This window comes from Pelobates fuscus, chromosome 6, assembly GCF_036172605.1.
Source record: "Pelobates fuscus isolate aPelFus1 chromosome 6, aPelFus1.pri, whole genome shotgun sequence".
Taxonomy (NCBI): domain Eukaryota; kingdom Metazoa; phylum Chordata; class Amphibia; order Anura; family Pelobatidae; genus Pelobates; species Pelobates fuscus.
The window spans coordinates 37,864,173-37,880,662 of record NC_086322.1 but is presented as its reverse complement, the minus strand read 5'-3'; the positions used below and the strand labels follow the sequence as shown (position 1 = coordinate 37,880,662).

The following is a 16,490-nucleotide window of genomic DNA, read 5'->3' as shown; positions in this document are numbered from 1 at the left end:
TCTGTTGAGCGATGCCTCACCTAGAGCAGTTTTTGCATTTGCTTTTCATTGGTTTATCTGCAAGGTCCAGCACGTTGTCTCCAACCAGCTCTCAACGCCTCACCAGTCCAACAGGATGTAAATGGATTCTATTTTGTCCCTCTGTTTGCCCTTGTTTTTATTTGCTCTTAAATTCATCGTACTATTTTTGTTAGGGATTGCCTTTTTTTTTAGTAGAAGTGTTATCTTGGGCAATTTTTGTCCAAGGGGCGGAGCTTAAGCAAAGTTCCACTTCGGGTGATAAGCGGATTTACTGACAATCCATCAGTGAAAAGAATGCAACTAAAGGACAAACTGTATACACCACAGACAGAGGAGAACAAAATAGCTGTGCCCAAATATTGAGAGTCGGCGCAATGGAGAAAACATGATAAATATAGATTGAGGCAAGTGGTAAGGTGGATAGTAGACGATACAAGGGGTATAAGGAAAAGAAAATTGAAAAGAAAAAAGTTGCATGTCGTACTTGTTTTGCCTTTGCAGCCCTCTTGTTCAATGGTTGGAACATTCCATTTTTATGACCTGAGTTTTCTTAAAATGTGCTGCCACCACGATGCGCATCTTTTTTCCGTTTACAAACAAACGAAAACTAAAGAGTTTCACTATCTTAAAGACTTTTGGCTGCATGACACTGTAGGTGCAAGAGAAATGATATTGTTACAGACACAGAGCTTATTGTGTGTGGATACTAAGACAAGCTTGTGTTTTTTTTTTTTTTTTTACTGTTAAAAGAAAGGTACACGTCAAGCCCCAGTGGCCTAATGGATAAGGCACTGGCCTCCTAAGCCAGGGATTGTGGGTTCAAGTCCCATCTGGGGTGCACCCGCGTGTTGAAGGTGCTTGAACTTGAGTATGGCACTCAAATTTAGCATCCCCCAAATGTAATATTTTATTCACTGATGAGATTATGTGAGGTTTAATCATGGAGACAAGTAGTTGTGTAAACCTTACAGGGTTTTTCACTAAAGTGAAAATGATCAGGAATTTCAAGTGTATTTCAATTTAAAGGACCAAGTGGACAATTTTCTCCAAGTTACCTACGCCTTCAGTTCAGCTGCGTCGGCCTTGATTTTAAAATTCACTTTAAATTCTGGACAATTCTCAATTCAGTGAATATATCTGTACGATTATGAAATTGCCACATGAAACTTGCATTCAACTAATTAGAAGTTAATTGAGAACACATGGACAGCGCAGGTTTGGGTGAAAACACAGAAGTTGCAGAACAAGCAACTTGCTCTAGTGGCGCAATCGGTTAGCGCGCGGTACTTATAAGGCAGTATCTGTTGAGCAATGCCGAGGTTGTGAGTTCAAGCCTCACCTAGAGCAGTTTTTGCATTTGCTTTTCATTGGTTTATCTGCAAGGTCCAGCACGTTGTCTCCAACCAGCTCTCAACGCCTCACCAGTCCAACAGGATGTAAATGGATTCTATTTTGTCCCTCTGTTTGCCCTTGTTTTTATTTGCTCTTAAATTCATCGTACTATTTTTGTTAGGGATTGCCTTTTTTTTAGTAGAAGTGTTATCTTGGGCAATTTTTGTCCAAGGGGCGGAGCTTAAGCAAAGTTCCACTTCGGTTGCTAAGCGGATTTACTGACAATCCATCAGTGAAAAGAATGCAACTAAAGGACAAACTGTATACACCACAGACAGAGGAGAACAAAATAGCTGTGCCCAAATATTGAGAGTCGGCGCAAGGGAGAAAACATGATAAATATAGATTGAGGCAAGTGGTAAGGTGGATAGTAGACGATACAAGGGGTATAAGGAAAAGAAAATTGAAAAGAAAAAAGTTGCATGTCGTACTTGTTTTGCCTTTGCAGCCCTCTTGTTCAATGGTTGGAACATTCCATTTTTATGACCTGAGTTTTCTTAAAATGTGCTGCCACCACGATGCGCATCTTTTTTCCGTTTACAAACAAACGAAAACTAAAGAGTTTCACTATCTTAAAGACTTTTGGCTGCATGACACTGTAGGTGCAAGAGAAATGATATTGTTACAGACACTGAGCTTATTGTGTGTGGATACTAAGACAAGCTTTTGGTTTTTTTTTTTTTTTACTGTTATAAGAAAGTTACACGTCAAGCCCCAGTGGCCTAATGGATAAGGCACTGGCCTCCTAAGCCAGGGATTGTGGGTTTAAGTCCCATCTGGGGTGCACCCGCGTGTTGAAGGTGCTTGAATTTGAGTATGGCACTCAAATTTAGCATCCCCCAAATGTAATATTTTATTCGCTGATGAGATTATGTGAGGTTTAATCATGGAGACAAGTAGTTGTGTAAACCTTACAGGGTTTTTCACTAAAGTGAAAATGATCAGGAATTTCAAGTGTATTTCAATTTAAAGGACCAAGTGGACAATTTTCTCCAAGTTACCTACGCCTTCAGTTCAGCTGCGTCGGCCTTGATTTTAAAATTCACTTTAAATTCTGGACAATTCTCAATTCAGTGAATATATCTGTACGATTATGAAATTGCCACATGAAACTTGCATTCAACTAATTAGAAGTTAATTGAGAACACATGGACAGCGCAGGTTTGGGTGAAAACACAGAAGTTGCAGAACAAGCAACTTGCTCTAGTGGCGCAATCGGTTAGCGCGCGGTACTTATAAGGCAGTATCTGTTGAGCAATGCCGAGGTTGTGAGTTCAAGCCTCACCTAGAGCAGTTTTTGCATTTGCTTTTCATTGGTTTATCTGCAAGGTCCAGCACGTTGTCTCCAACCAGCTCTCAACGCCTCACCAGTCCAACAGGATGTAAATGGATTCTATTTTGTCCCTCTGTTTGCCCTTGTTTTTATTTGCTCTTAAATTCATCGTACTATTTTTGTTAGGGATTGCCTTTTTTTTTAGTAGAAGTGTTATCTTGGGCAATTTTTGTCCAAGGGGCGGAGCTTAAGCAAAGTTCCACTTCGGTTGCTAAGCGCATTTACTGACAATCCATCAGTGAAAAGAATGCAACTAAAGGACCAACTGTATACACCACAGACAGAGGAGAACAAAATAGCTGTGCCCAAATATTGAGAGTCGGCGCAAGGGAGAAAACATGATAAATATAGATTGAGGCAAGTGGTAAGGTGGATAGTAGACGATACAAGGGGTATAAGGAAAAGAAAATTGAAAAGAAAAAAGTTGCATGTCGTACTTGTTTTGCCTTTGCAGCCCTCTTGTTCAATGGTTGGAACATTCCATTTTTATGACCTGAGTTTTCTTAAAATGTGCTGCCACCACGATGCGCATCTTTTTTCCGTTTACAAACAAACGAAAACTAAAGAGTTTCACTATCTTAAAGACTTTTGGCTGCATGACACTGTAGGTGCAAGAGAAATGATATTGTTACAGACACTGAGCTTATTGTGTGTGGATACTAAGACAAGCTTGTGTTTTTTTTTTTTTTTTTACTGTTAAAAGAAAGTTACACGTCAAGCCCCAGTGGCCTAATGGATAAGGCACTGGCCTCCTAAGCCAGGGATTGTGGGTTCAAGTCCCATCTGGGGTGCACCCGTGTGTTGAAGGTGCTTGAACTTGAGTATGGCACTCAAATTTAGCATCCCCCAAATGTAATATTTTATTCGCTGATGAGATTATGTGAGGTTTAATCATGGAGACAAGTAGTTGTGTAAACCCAACAGGGTTTTTCACTAAAGTGAAAATGATCAGGAATTTCAAGTGCATTTCAATTTAAAGGACCAAGTGGACAATTTTCTCCAAGTTACCTACGCCTTCAGTTCAGCTGCGTCGGCCTTGATTTTAAAATTCACTTTAAATTCTGGACAATTCTCAATTCAGTGAATATATCTGTACGATTATGAAATTGCCACATGAAACTTGCATTCAACTAATTAGAAGTTAACTGAGAACACATGGACAGCGTAGGTTTGGGTGAAAACACAGAAGTTGCAGAACAAGCAACTTGCTCTAGTGGTGCAATCGGTTAGCGCGCGGTACTTATAAGGCAGTATCTGTTGAGCAATGCCGAGGTTGTGAGTTCAAGCCTCATCTAGAGCAGTTTTTGCATTTGCTTTTCATTGGTTTATCTGCAAGGTCCAGCACGTTGTCTCCAACCAGCTCTCAACGCCTCACCAGTCCAACAGGATGTAAATGGATTCTATTTTGTCCCTCTGTTTGCCCTTGTTTTTATTTGCTCTTAAATTCATCGTACTATTTTTGTTAGGGATTGCCTTTTTTTTTAGTAGAAGTGTTATCTTGGGCAATTTTTGTCCAAGGGGCGGAGCTTAAGCAAAGTTCCACTTCGGTTGCTAAGCGGATTTACTGACAATCCATCAGTGAAAAGAATGCAACTAAAGGACAAACTGTATACACCACAGACAGAGGAGAACAAAATAGCTGTGCCCAAATATTGAGAGTCGGCGCAAGGGAGAAAACATGATAAATATAGATTGAGGCAAGTGGTAAGGTGGATAGTAGACGATACAAGGGGTATAAGGAAAAGAAAATTGAAAAGAAAAAAGTTGCATGTCGTACTTGTTTTGCCTTTGCAGCCCTCTTGTTCAATGGTTGGAACATTCCATTTTTATGACCTGAGTTTTCTTAAAATGTGCTGCCACCACGATGCGCATCTTTTTTCCGTTTACAAACAAACGAAAACTAAAGAGTTTCACTATCTTAAAGACTTTTGGCTGCATGACACTGTAGGTGCAAGAGAAATGATATTGTTACAGACACTGAGCTTATTGTGTGTGGATACTAAGACAAGCTTGTGGTTTTTTTACTGTTAAAAGAAAATTACACGTTAAGCCCCAGTGGCCTAATGGATAAGGCACTGGCCTCCTAATCCAGGGATTGTGGGTTCAAGTCCCATCTGGGGTGCACCCGCGTGTTGAAGGTGCTTGAACTTGAGTATGGCACTCAAATTTAGCATCCCCCAAATGTAATATTTTATTTGCTGATGAGATTATGTGAGGTTTAATCATGGAGACAAGTAGTTGTGTAAACCTTACAGGGTTTTTCACTAAAGTGAAAATGATCAGGAATTTCAAGTGTATTTCAATTTAAAGGACCAAGTGGACAATTTTCTCCAAGTTACCTACGCCTTCAGTTCAGCTGCGTCGGCCTTGATTTTAAAATTCACTTTAAATTCTGGACAATTCTCAATTCAGTGAATATATCTGTACGATTATGAAATTGCCACATGAAACTTGCATTCAACTAATTAGAAGTTAATTGAGAACACATGGACAGCGCAGGTTTGGGTGAAAACACAGAAGTTGCAGAACAAGCAACTTGCTCTAGTGGCGCAATCGGTTAGCGCGCGGTACTTATAAGGCAGTATCTGTTGAGCGATGCCTCACCTAGAGCAGTTTTTGCATTTGCTTTTCATTGGTTTATCTGCAAGGTCCAGCACGTTGTCTCCAACCAGCTCTCAACGCCTCACCAGTCCAACAGGATGTAAATGGATTCTATTTTGTCCCTCTGTTTGCCCTTGTTTTTATTTGCTCTTAAATTCATCGTACTATTTTTGTTAGGGATTGCCTTTTTTTTTAGTAGAAGTGTTATCTTGGGCAATTTTTGTCCAAGGGGCGGAGCTTAAGCAAAGTTCCACTTCGGGTGATAAGCGGATTTACTGACAATCCATCAGTGAAAAGAATGCAACTAAAGGACAAACTGTATACACCACAGACAGAGGAGAACAAAATAGCTGTGCCCAAATATTGAGAGTCGGCGCAATGGAGAAAACATGATAAATATAGATTGAGGCAAGTGGTAAGGTGGATAGTAGACGATACAAGGGGTATAAGGAAAAGAAAATTGAAAAGAAAAAAGTTGCATGTCGTACTTGTTTTGCCTTTGCAGCCCTCTTGTTCAATGGTTGGAACATTCCATTTTTATGACCTGAGTTTTCTTAAAATGTGCTGCCACCACGATGCGCATCTTTTTTCCGTTTACAAACAAACGAAAACTAAAGAGTTTCACTATCTTAAAGACTTTTGGCTGCATGACACTGTAGGTGCAAGAGAAATGATATTGTTACAGACACTGAGCTTATTGTGTGTGGATACTAAGACAAGCTTGTGTTTTTTTTACTGTTAAAAGAAAGTTACAAGTCAAGCCCCAGTGGCCTAATGGATAAGGCACTGGCCTCCTAAGCCAGGGATTGTGGGTTCAAGTCCCATCTGGGGTGCACCCGTGTGTTGAAGGTGCTTGAACTTGAGTATGGCACTCAAATTTAGCATCCCCCAAATGTAATATTTTATTCGCTGATGAGATTATGTGAGGTTTACTCATGGAGACAAGTAGTTGTGTAAACCTAACAGGGTTTTTCACTAAAGTGAAAATGATCAGGAATTTCAAGTGTATTTCAATTTAAAGGACCAAGTGGACAATTTTCTCCAAGTTACCTACGCCTTCAGTTCAGCTGTGTCGGCCTTGATTTTAAAATTCACTTTAAATTCTGGACAATTCTCAATTCAGTGAATATATCTGTACGATTATGAAATTGCCACATGAATCTTGCATTCAACTAATTAGAAGTTAACTGAGAACACATGGACAGCGCAGGTTTGGGTGAAAACACAGAAGTTGTAGAACAAGCAACTTGCTCTAGTGGCGCAATCGGTTAGCGCGCGGTACTTATAAGGCAGTATCTGTTGAGCAATGCCGAGGTTGTGAGTTCAAGACTCACCTAGAGAAGTTTTTGCATTTGCTTTTCATTGGTTTATCTGCAAGGTCCAGCACGTTGTCTCCAACCAGCTCTCAACGCCTCACCAGTCCAACAGGATGTAAATGGATTCTATTTTGTCCCTCTGTTTGCCCTTGTTTTTATTTGCTCTTAAATTCATCGTACTATTTTTGTTAGGGATTGCCTTTTTTTTTAGTAGAAGTGTTATCTTGGGCAATTTTTGTCCAAGGGGCGGAGCTTAAGCAAAGTTCCACTTCGGTTGCTAAGCGGATTTACTGACAATCCATCAGTGAAAAGAATGCAACTAAAGGACAAACTGTATACACCACAGACAGAGGAGAACAAAATAGCTGTGCCCAAATATTGAGAGTCGGCGCAAGGGAGAAAACATGATAAATATAGATTGAGGCAAGTGGTAAGGTGGATAGTAGACGATACAAGGGGTATAAGGAAAATAAAATTGAAAAGAAAAAAGTTGCATGTCGTACTTGTTTTGCCTTTGCAGCCCTCTTGTTCAATGGTTGGAACATTCCATTTTTATGACCTGAGTTTTCTTAAAATGTGCTGCCACCACGATGCGCATCTTTTTTCCGTTTACAAACAAACGAAAACTAAAGAGTTTCACTATCTTAAAGACTTTTGGCTGCATGACACTGTAGGTGCAAGAGAAATGATATTGTTACAGACACTGAGCTTATTGTGTGTGGATACTAAGACAAGCTTGTGTTTTTTTTTTTTTTTTTACTGTTATAAGAAAGTTACACGTCAAGCCCCAGTGGCCTAATGGATAAGGCACTACCTCCTAAGCCAGGGATTGTGGGTTCAAGTCCCATCTGGGGTGCACCCGCGTGTTGAAGGTGCTTGAACTTGAGTATGGCACTCAAATTTAGCATCCCCCAAATGTAATATTTTATTCGCTGATGAGATTATGTGAGGTTTAATCATGGAGACAAGTAGTTGTGTAAACCTTACAGGGTTTTTCACTAAAGTGAAAATGATCAGGAATTTCAAGTGTATTTCAATTTAAAGGACCAAGTGGACAATTTTCTCCAAGTTACCTACGCCTTCAGTTCAGCTGCGTCAGCCTTGATTTTAAAATTCACTTTAAATTCTGGACAATTCTCAATTCAGTGAATATATCTGTACGATTATGAAATTGCCACATGAAACTTGCATTCAACTAATTAGAAGTTAATTGAGAACACATGGACAGCGCAGGTTTGGGTGAAAACACAGAAGTTGCAGAACAAGTAACTTGCTCTAATGGCGCAATCGGTTAGCGCGCGGTACTTATAAGGCAGTATCTGTTGAGCAATGCCGAGGTTGTGAGTTCAAGCCTCACCTAGAGCAGTTTTTGCATTTGCTTTTCATTGGTTTATCTGCAAGGTCCAGCACGTTGTCTCCAACCAGCTCTCAACGCCTCACCAGTCCAACAGGATGTAAATGGATTCTATTTTGTCCCTCTGTTTGCCCTTGTTTTTATTTGCTCTTAAATTCATCGTACTATTTTTGTTAGGGATTGCCTTTTTTTTTAGTAGAAGTGTTATCTTGGGCAATTTTTGTCCAAGGGGCGGAGCTTAAGCAAAGTTCCACTTCGGTTGCTAAGCGGATTTACTGACAATCCATCAGTGAAAAGAATGCAACTAAAGGACAAACTGTATACACCACAGACAGAGGAGAACAAAATAGCTGTGCCCAAATATTGAGAGTCGGCGCAAGGGAGAAAACATGATAAATATAGATTGAGGCAAGTGGTAAGGTGGATAGTAGACGATACAAGGGGTATAAGGAAAAGAAAATTGAAAAGAAAAAAGTTGCATGTCGTACTTGTTTTGCCTTTGCAGCCCTCTTGTTCAATGGTTGGAACATTCCATTTTTATGACCTGAGTTTTCTTAAAATGTGCTGCCACCACGATGCGCATCTTTTTTCCGTTTACAAACAAACGAAAACTAAAGAGTTTCACTATCTTAAAGACTTTTGGCTGCATGACACTGTAGGTGCAAGAGAAATGATATTGTTACAGACACTGAGCTTATTGTGTGTGGATACTAAGACAAGCTTGTGGTTTTTTTACTGTTAAAAGAAAGTTACACGTTAAGCCCCAGTGGCCTAATGGATAAGGCACTGGCCTCCTAAGCCAGGGATTGTGGGTTCAAGTCCCACCTGGGGTGCACCCGCGTGTTGAAGGTGCTTGAACTTGAGTATGGCACTCAAATTTAGCATCCCCCAAATGTAATATTTTATTTGCTGATGAGATTATGTGAGGTTTAATCATGGAGACAAGTAGTTGTGTAAACCTTACAGGGTTTTTCACTAAAGTGAAAATGATCAGGAATTTCAAGTGTATTTCAATTTAAAGGACCAAGTGGACAATTTTCTCCAAGTTACCTACGCCTTCAGTTCAGCTGCGTCGGCCTTGATTTTAAAATTCACTTTAAATTCTGGACAATTCTCAATTCAGTGAATATATCTGTACGATTATGTAATTGCCACATGAAACTTGCATTCAACTAATTAGAAGTTAATTGAGAACACATGGACAGCGCAGGTTTGGGTGAAAACACAGAAGTTGCAGAACAAGCAACTTGCTCTAGTGGCGCAATCGGTTAGCGCGCGGTACTTATAAGGCAGTATCTGTTGAGCGATGCCTCACCTAGAGCAGTTTTTGCATTTGCTTTTCATTGGTTTATCTGCAAGGTCCAGCACGTTGTCTCCAACCAGCTCTCAACGCCTCACCAGTCCAACAGGATGTAAATGGATTCTATTTTGTCCCTCTGTTTGCCCTTGTTTTTATTTGCTCTTAAATTCATCGTACTATTTTTGTTAGGGATTGCCTTTTTTTTAGTAGAAGTGTTATCTTGGGCAATTTTTGTCCAAGGGGCGGAGCTTAAGCAAAGTTCCACTTCGGTTGCTAAGCGGATTTACTGACAATCCATCAGTGAAAAGAATGCAACTAAAGGACAAACTGTATACACCACAGACAGAGGAGAACAAAATAGCTGTGCCCAAATATTGAGAGTCGGCGCAAGGGAGAAAACATGATAAATATAGATTGAGGCAAGTGGTAAGGTGGATAGTAGACGATACAAGGGGTATAAGGAAAAGAAAATTGAAAAGAAAAAAGTTGCATGTCGTACTTGTTTTGCCTTTGCAGCCCTCTTGTTCAATGGTTGGAACATTCCATTTTTATGACCTGAGTTTTCTTAAAATGTGCTGCCACCACGATGCGCAGCTTTTTTCCGTTTACAAACAAACGAAAACTAAAGAGTTTCACTATCTTAAAGACTTTTGGCTGCATGACACTGTAGGTGCAAGAGAAATGATATTGTTACAGACACTGAGCTTATTGTGTGTGGATACTAAGACAAGCTTTTTTTTTTTTTTTTTTTTTACTGTTATAAGAAAGTTACACGTCAAGCCCCAGTAGCCTAATGGATAAGGCACTGGCCTCCTAAGCCAGGGATTGTGGGTTTAAGTCCCATCTGGGGTGCACCCGCGTGTTGAAGGTGCTTGAATTTGAGTATGGCACTCAAATTTAGCATCCCCCAAATGTAATATTTTATTCGCTGATGAGATTATGTGAGGATTAATCATGGAGACAAGTAGTTGTGTAAACCTTACAGGGTTTTTCACTAAAGTGAAAATGATCAGGAATTTCAAGTGTATTTCAATTTAAAGGACCAAGTGGACAATTTTCTCCAAGTTACCTACGCCTTCAGTTCAGCTGCGTCGGCCTTGATTTTAAAATTCACTTTAAATTCTGGACAATTCTCAATTCAGTGAATATATCTGTACGATTATGAAATTGCCACATGAAACTTGCATTCAACTAATTAGAAGTTAATTGAGAACACATGGACAGCGCAGGTTTGGGTGAAAACACAGAAGTTGCAGAACAAGCAACTTGCTCTAGTGGCGCAATCGGTTAGCGCGCGGTACTTATAAGGCAGTATCTGTTGAGCAATGCCGAGGTTGTGAGTTCAAGCCTCACCTAGAGCAGTTTTTGCATTTGCTTTTCATTGGTTTATCTGCAAGGTCCAGCACGTTGTCTCCAACCAGCTCTCAACGCCTCACCAGTCCAACAGGATGTAAATGGATTCTATTTTGTCCCTCTGTTTGCCCTTGTTTTTATTTGCTCTTAAATTCATCGTACTATTTTTGTTAGGGATTGCCTTTTTTTTTAGTAGAAGTGTTATCTTGGGCAATTTTTTCCAAGGGGCGGAGCTTAAGCAAAGTTCCACTTCGGTTGCTAAGCGCATTTACTGACAATCCATCAGTGAAAAGAATGCAACTAAAGGACCAACTGTATACACCACAGACAGAGGAGAACAAAATAGCTGTGCCCAAATATTGAGAGTCGGCGCAAGGGAGAAAACATGATAAATATAGATTGAGGCAAGTGGTAAGGTGGATAGTAGACGATACAAGGGGTATAAGGAAAAGAAAATTGAAAAGAAAAAAGTTGCATGTCGTACTTGTTTTGCCTTTGCAGCCCTCTTGTTCAATGGTTGGAACATTCCATTTTTATGACCTGAGTTTTCTTAAAATGTGCTGCCACCACGATGCGCATCTTTTTTCCGTTTACAAACAAACGAAAACTAAAGAGTTTCACTATCTTAAAGACTTTTGGCTGCATGACACTGTAGGTGCAAGAGAAATGATATTGTTACAGACACTGAGCTTATTGTGTGTGGATACTAAGACAAGCTTTTGGTTTTTTTTTTTTTTTACTGTTATAAGAAAGTTACACGTCAAGCCCCAGTGGCCTAATGGATAAGGCACTGGCCTCCTAAGCCAGGGATTGTGGGTTTAAGTCCCATCTGGGGTGCACCCGCGTGTTGAAGGTGCTTGAATTTGAGTATGGCACTCAAATTTAGCATCCCCCAAATGTAATATTTTATTCGCTGATGAGATTATGTGAGGTTTAATCATGGAGACAAGTAGTTGTGTAAACCTAACAGGGTTTTTCACTAAAGTGAAAATGATCAGGAATTTCAAGTGCATTTCAATTTAAAGGACCAAGTGGACAATTTTCTCCAAGTTACCTACGCCTTCAGTTCAGCTGCGTCGGACTTGATTTTAAAATTCACTTTAAATTCTGGACAATTCTCAATTCAGTGAATATATCTGTACGATTATAAAATTGCCACATGAAACTTGCATTCAACTAATTAGAAGTTAACTGAGAACACATGGACAGCGTAGGTTTGGGTGAAAACACAGAAGTTGCAGAACAAGCAACTTGCTCTAGTGGCGCAATCGGTTAGCGCGCGGTACTTATAAGGCAGTATCTGTTGAGCAATGCCGAGGTTGTGAGTTCAAGCCTCACCTAGAGCAGTTTTTGCATTTGCTTTTCATTGGTTTATCTGCAAGGTCCAGCACGTTGTCTCCAACCAGCTCTCAACGCCTCACCAGTCCAACAGGATGTAAATGGATTCTATTTTGTCCCTCTGTTTGCCCTTGTTTTTATTTGCTCTTAAATTCATCGTACTATTTTTGTTAGGGATTGCCTTTTTTTTTAGTAGAAGTGTTATCTTGGCAATTTTTGTCCAAGGGGCGGAGCTTAAGCAAAGTTCCACTTCGGTTGCTAAGCGCATTTACTGACAATCCATCAGTGAAAAGAATGCAACTAAAGGACCAACTGTATACACCACAGACAGAGGAGAACAAAATAGCTGTGCCCAAATATTGAGAGTCGGCGCAAGGGAGAAAACATGATAAATATAGATTGAGGCAAGTGGTAAGGTGGATAGTAGACGATACAAGGGGTATAAGGAAAAGAAAATTGAAAAGAAAAAAGTTGCATGTCGTACTTGTTTTGCCTTTGCAGCCCTCTTGTTCAATGGTTGGAACATTCCATTTTTATGACCTGAGTTTTCTTAAAATGTGCTGCCACCACGATGCGCATCTTTTTTCCGTTTACAAACAAACGAAAACTAAAGAGTTTCACTATCTTAAAGACTTTTGGCTGCATGACACTGTAGGTGCAAGAGAAATGATATTGTTACAGACACTGAGCTTATTGTGTGTGGATACTAAGACAAGCTTGTGTTTTTTTTACTGTTAAAAGAAAGTTACAAGTCAAGCCCCAGTGGCCTAATGGATAAGGCACTGGCCTCCTAAGCCAGGGATTGTGGGTTCAAGTCCCATCTGGGGTGCACCCGTGTGTTGAAGGTGCTTGAACTTGAGTATGGCACTCAAATTTAGCATCCCCCAAATGTAATATTTTATTCGCTGATGAGATTATGTGAGGTTTACTCATGGAGACAAGTAGTTGTGTAAACCTAACAGGGTTTTTCACTAAAGTGAAAATGATCAGGAATTTCAAGTGTATTTCAATTTAAAGGACCAAGTGGACAATTTTCTCCAAGTTACCTACGCCTTCAGTTCAGCTGTGTCGGCCTTGATTTTAAAATTCACTTTAAATTCTGGACAATTCTCAATTCAGTGAATATATCTGTACGATTATGAAATTGCCACATGAATCTTGCATTCAACTAATTAGAAGTTAACTGAGAACACATGGACAGCGCAGGTTTGGGTGAAAACACAGAAGTTGTAGAACAAGCAACTTGCTCTAGTGGCGCAATCGGTTAGCGCGCGGTACTTATAAGGCAGTATCTGTTGAGCAATGCCGAGGTTGTGAGTTCAAGACTCACCTAGAGAAGTTTTTGCATTTGCTTTTCATTGGTTTATCTGCAAGGTCCAGCACGTTGTCTCCAACCAGCTCTCAACGCCTCACCAGTCCAACAGGATGTAAATGGATTCTATTTTGTCCCTCTGTTTGCCCTTGTTTTTATTTGCTCTTAAATTCATCGTACTATTTTTGTTAGGGATTGCCTTTTTTTTTAGTAGAAGTGTTATCTTGGGCAATTTTTGTCCAAGGGGCGGAGCTTAAGCAAAGTTCCACTTCGGTTGCTAAGCGGATTTACTGACAATCCATCAGTGAAAAGAATGCAACTAAAGGACAAACTGTATACACCACAGACAGAGGAGAACAAAATAGCTGTGCCCAAATATTGAGAGTCGGCGCAAGGGAGAAAACATGATAAATATAGATTGAGGCAAGTGGTAAGGTGGATAGTAGACGATACAAGGGGTATAAGGAAAAGAAAATTGAAAAGAAAAAAGTTGCATGTCGTACTTGTTTTGCCTTTGCAGCCCTCTTGTTCAATGGTTGGAACATTCCATTTTTATGACCTGAGTTTTCTTAAAATGTGCTTCCACCACGATGCGCATCTTTTTTCCGTTTACAAACAAACGAAAACTAAAGAGTTTCACTATCTTAAAGACTTTTGGCTGCATGACACTGTAGGTGCAAGAGAAATGATATTGTTACAGACACTGGGCTTATTGTGTGTGGATACTAAGACAAGCTTGTGGTTTTTTTTACTGTTAAAAGAAAGTTACACGTCAAGCCCCAGTGGCCTAATGGATAAGGCACTGGCCTCCTAAGCCAGGGATTGTGGGTTCAAGTCCCATCTGGGGTGCACCCGCGTGTTGAAGGTGCTTGAATTTGAGTATGGCACTCAAATTTAGCATCCCCCAAATGTAATATTTTATTCGCTGATGAGATTATGTGAGGTTTAATCATGGAGACAAGTAGTTGTGTAAACCTTACAGGGTTTTTCACTAAAGTGAAAATGATCAGGAATTTCAAGTGTATTTCAATTTAAAGGACCAAGTGGACAATTTTCTCCAAGTTACCTACGCCTTCAGTTCAGCTGCGTCGGCCTTGATTTTAAAATTCACTTTAAATTCTGGACAATTCTCAATTCAGTGAATATATCTGTACGATTATGAAATTGCCACATGAAACTTGCATTCAACTAATTAGAAGTTAATTGAGAACACATGGACAGCGCAGGTTTGGGTGAAAACACAGAAGTTGCAGAACAAGCAACTTGCTCTAGTGGCGCAATCGGTTAGCGCGCGGTACTTATAAGACAGTATCTGTTGAGCAATGCCGAGGTTGTGAGTTCAAGCCTCACCTAGAGCAGTTTTTGCATTTGCTTTTCATTGGTTTATCTGCAAGGTCCAGCACGTTGTCTCCAACCAGCTCTCAACGCCTCACCAGTCCAACAGGATGTAAATGGATTCTATTTTGTCCCTCTGTTTGCCCTTGTTTTTATTTGCTCTTAAATTCATCGTACTATTTTTGTTAGGGATTGCCTTTTTTTTTAGTAGAAGTGTTATCTTGGGCAATTTTTGTCCAAGGGGCGGAGCTTAAGCAAAGTTCCACTTCGGTTGCTAAGCGGATTTACTGACAATCCATCAGTGAAAAGAATGCAACTAAAGGACAAACTGTATACACCACAGACAGAGGAGAACAAAATAGCTGTGCCCAAATATTGAGAGTCGGCGCAAGGGAGAAAACATGATAAATATAGATTGAGGCAAGTGGTAAGGTGGATAGTAGACGATACAAGGGGTATAAGGAAAAGAAAATTGAAAAGAAAAAAGTTGCATGTCGTACTTGTTTTGCCTTTGCAGCCCTCTTGTTCAATGGTTGGAACATTCCATTTTTATGACCTGAGTTTTCTTAAAATGTGCTGCCACCACGATGCGCATCTTTTTTCCGTTTACAAACAAACGAAAACTAAAGAGTTTCACTATCTTAAAGACTTTTGGCTGCATGACACTGTAGGTGCACGAGAAATGATATTGTTACAGACACTGAGCTTATTGTGTGTGGATACTAAGACAAGCTTGTGTTTTTTTTACTGTTAAAAGAAAGTTACACGTCAAGCCCCAGTGGCCTAATGGATAAGGCACTGGCCTCCTAAGCCAGGGATTGTGGGTTCAAGTCCCATCTGGGGTGCACCCGCGTGTTGAAGGTGCTTGAACTTGAGTATGGCACTCAAATTTAGCATGCACCAAATGTAATATTTTATTCGCTGATGAGATTATGTGAGGTTTAATCATGGAGACAAGTAGTTGTGTAAACCTAACAGGGTTTTTCACTAAAGTGAAAATGATCAGGAATTTCAAGTGCATTTCAATTTAAAGGACCAAGTGGACAATTTTCTCCAAGTTACCTATGCCTTCAGTTCAGCTGCGTCGGCCTTGATTTTAAAATTCACTTTAAATTCTGGACAATTCTCAATTCAGTGAATATATCTGTACGATTATGAAATTGCCACATGAAACTTGCATTCAACTAATTAGAAATTAACTGAGAACACATGGACAGCGTAGGTTTGGGTGAAAACACAGAAGTTGCAGAACAAGCAACTTGCTCTAGTGGCGCAATCGGTTAGCGCGCGGTACTTATAAGGCAGTATCTGTTGAGCAATGCCGAGGTTGTGAGTTCAAGCCTCACCTAGAGCAGTTTTTGCATTTGCTTTTCATTGGTTTATCTGCAAGGTCCAGCACGTTGTCTCCAACCAGCTATCAACGCCTCACCAGTCCAACAGGATGTAAATGGATTCTATTTTGTCCCTCTGTTTGCCCTTGTTTTTATTTGCTCTTAAATTCATCGTACTATTTTTGTTAGGGATTGCCTTTTTTTTTAGTAGAAGTGTTATCTTGGGCAATTTTTGTCCAAGGGGCGGAGCTTAAGCAAAGTTCCACTTCAGTTGCTAAGCGGATTTACTGACAATCTATCAGTGAAAAGAATGCAACTAAAGGACAAACTGTATACACCACAGACAGAGGAGAACAAAATAGCTGTGCCCAAATATTGAGAGTCGGCGCAATGGAGAAAACATGATAAATATAGATTGAGGCAAGTGGTAAGGTGGATAGTAGACGATACAAGGGGTATAAGGAAAAGAAAATTGAAAAGAAAAAAGTTGCATGTCGTACTTGT

General features: G+C 40.0%; 21 non-coding genes across 21 annotated transcripts; all 21 read left to right on the top strand.

Annotated features, from left to right (window-relative positions):
- Positions 1–786: 786 nt before the first annotated feature.
- Positions 787–859, top strand: TRNAR-CCU (transfer RNA arginine (anticodon CCU)). The gene has a single exon. It is a non-coding gene; the product is annotated as a tRNA-Arg (tRNA).
- A 416-nt stretch (positions 860–1,275) lies between these two features.
- On the top strand, positions 1,276–1,368 carry TRNAI-UAU (transfer RNA isoleucine (anticodon UAU)). Its single transcript is given in 2 exon segments — positions 1,276–1,313; positions 1,333–1,368. It is a non-coding gene; the product is annotated as a tRNA-Ile (tRNA).
- A 756-nt stretch (positions 1,369–2,124) lies between these two features.
- TRNAR-CCU (transfer RNA arginine (anticodon CCU)) lies at positions 2,125–2,197 on the top strand. Its single transcript has one exon. It is a non-coding gene; the product is annotated as a tRNA-Arg (tRNA).
- Positions 2,198–2,613: 416 nt separating this feature from the next.
- On the top strand, positions 2,614–2,706 carry TRNAI-UAU (transfer RNA isoleucine (anticodon UAU)). Its single transcript is given in 2 exon segments — positions 2,614–2,651; positions 2,671–2,706. It is a non-coding gene; the product is annotated as a tRNA-Ile (tRNA).
- A 758-nt stretch (positions 2,707–3,464) lies between these two features.
- TRNAR-CCU (transfer RNA arginine (anticodon CCU)) lies at positions 3,465–3,537 on the top strand. Its single transcript has one exon. It is a non-coding gene; the product is annotated as a tRNA-Arg (tRNA).
- Positions 3,538–3,953: 416 nt separating this feature from the next.
- On the top strand, positions 3,954–4,046 carry TRNAI-UAU (transfer RNA isoleucine (anticodon UAU)). The gene is given in 2 exon segments: positions 3,954–3,991; positions 4,011–4,046. It is a non-coding gene; the product is annotated as a tRNA-Ile (tRNA).
- Positions 4,047–4,795: 749 nt separating this feature from the next.
- TRNAR-CCU (transfer RNA arginine (anticodon CCU)) lies at positions 4,796–4,868 on the top strand. Its single transcript has one exon. It is a non-coding gene; the product is annotated as a tRNA-Arg (tRNA).
- A 1,239-nt stretch (positions 4,869–6,107) lies between these two features.
- Positions 6,108–6,180, top strand: TRNAR-CCU (transfer RNA arginine (anticodon CCU)). The gene has a single exon. It is a non-coding gene; the product is annotated as a tRNA-Arg (tRNA).
- A 416-nt stretch (positions 6,181–6,596) lies between these two features.
- On the top strand, positions 6,597–6,689 carry TRNAI-UAU (transfer RNA isoleucine (anticodon UAU)). Its single transcript is given in 2 exon segments — positions 6,597–6,634; positions 6,654–6,689. It is a non-coding gene; the product is annotated as a tRNA-Ile (tRNA).
- Positions 6,690–7,935: 1,246 nt separating this feature from the next.
- On the top strand, positions 7,936–8,028 carry TRNAI-UAU (transfer RNA isoleucine (anticodon UAU)). Its single transcript is given in 2 exon segments — positions 7,936–7,973; positions 7,993–8,028. It is a non-coding gene; the product is annotated as a tRNA-Ile (tRNA).
- A 749-nt stretch (positions 8,029–8,777) lies between these two features.
- On the top strand, positions 8,778–8,850 carry TRNAR-CCU (transfer RNA arginine (anticodon CCU)). Its single transcript has one exon. It is a non-coding gene; the product is annotated as a tRNA-Arg (tRNA).
- A 1,246-nt stretch (positions 8,851–10,096) lies between these two features.
- TRNAR-CCU (transfer RNA arginine (anticodon CCU)) lies at positions 10,097–10,169 on the top strand. Its single transcript has one exon. It is a non-coding gene; the product is annotated as a tRNA-Arg (tRNA).
- A 416-nt stretch (positions 10,170–10,585) lies between these two features.
- On the top strand, positions 10,586–10,678 carry TRNAI-UAU (transfer RNA isoleucine (anticodon UAU)). Its single transcript is given in 2 exon segments — positions 10,586–10,623; positions 10,643–10,678. It is a non-coding gene; the product is annotated as a tRNA-Ile (tRNA).
- A 756-nt stretch (positions 10,679–11,434) lies between these two features.
- On the top strand, positions 11,435–11,507 carry TRNAR-CCU (transfer RNA arginine (anticodon CCU)). The gene has a single exon. It is a non-coding gene; the product is annotated as a tRNA-Arg (tRNA).
- A 416-nt stretch (positions 11,508–11,923) lies between these two features.
- On the top strand, positions 11,924–12,016 carry TRNAI-UAU (transfer RNA isoleucine (anticodon UAU)). The gene is given in 2 exon segments: positions 11,924–11,961; positions 11,981–12,016. It is a non-coding gene; the product is annotated as a tRNA-Ile (tRNA).
- Positions 12,017–12,764: 748 nt separating this feature from the next.
- TRNAR-CCU (transfer RNA arginine (anticodon CCU)) lies at positions 12,765–12,837 on the top strand. Its single transcript has one exon. It is a non-coding gene; the product is annotated as a tRNA-Arg (tRNA).
- Positions 12,838–13,253: 416 nt separating this feature from the next.
- Positions 13,254–13,346, top strand: TRNAI-UAU (transfer RNA isoleucine (anticodon UAU)). The gene is given in 2 exon segments: positions 13,254–13,291; positions 13,311–13,346. It is a non-coding gene; the product is annotated as a tRNA-Ile (tRNA).
- Positions 13,347–14,096: 750 nt separating this feature from the next.
- Positions 14,097–14,169, top strand: TRNAR-CCU (transfer RNA arginine (anticodon CCU)). The gene has a single exon. It is a non-coding gene; the product is annotated as a tRNA-Arg (tRNA).
- A 416-nt stretch (positions 14,170–14,585) lies between these two features.
- TRNAI-UAU (transfer RNA isoleucine (anticodon UAU)) lies at positions 14,586–14,678 on the top strand. The gene is given in 2 exon segments: positions 14,586–14,623; positions 14,643–14,678. It is a non-coding gene; the product is annotated as a tRNA-Ile (tRNA).
- Positions 14,679–15,427: 749 nt separating this feature from the next.
- Positions 15,428–15,500, top strand: TRNAR-CCU (transfer RNA arginine (anticodon CCU)). The gene has a single exon. It is a non-coding gene; the product is annotated as a tRNA-Arg (tRNA).
- A 416-nt stretch (positions 15,501–15,916) lies between these two features.
- Positions 15,917–16,009, top strand: TRNAI-UAU (transfer RNA isoleucine (anticodon UAU)). Its single transcript is given in 2 exon segments — positions 15,917–15,954; positions 15,974–16,009. It is a non-coding gene; the product is annotated as a tRNA-Ile (tRNA).
- The last annotated feature ends 481 nt before the right edge of the window (positions 16,010–16,490 follow it).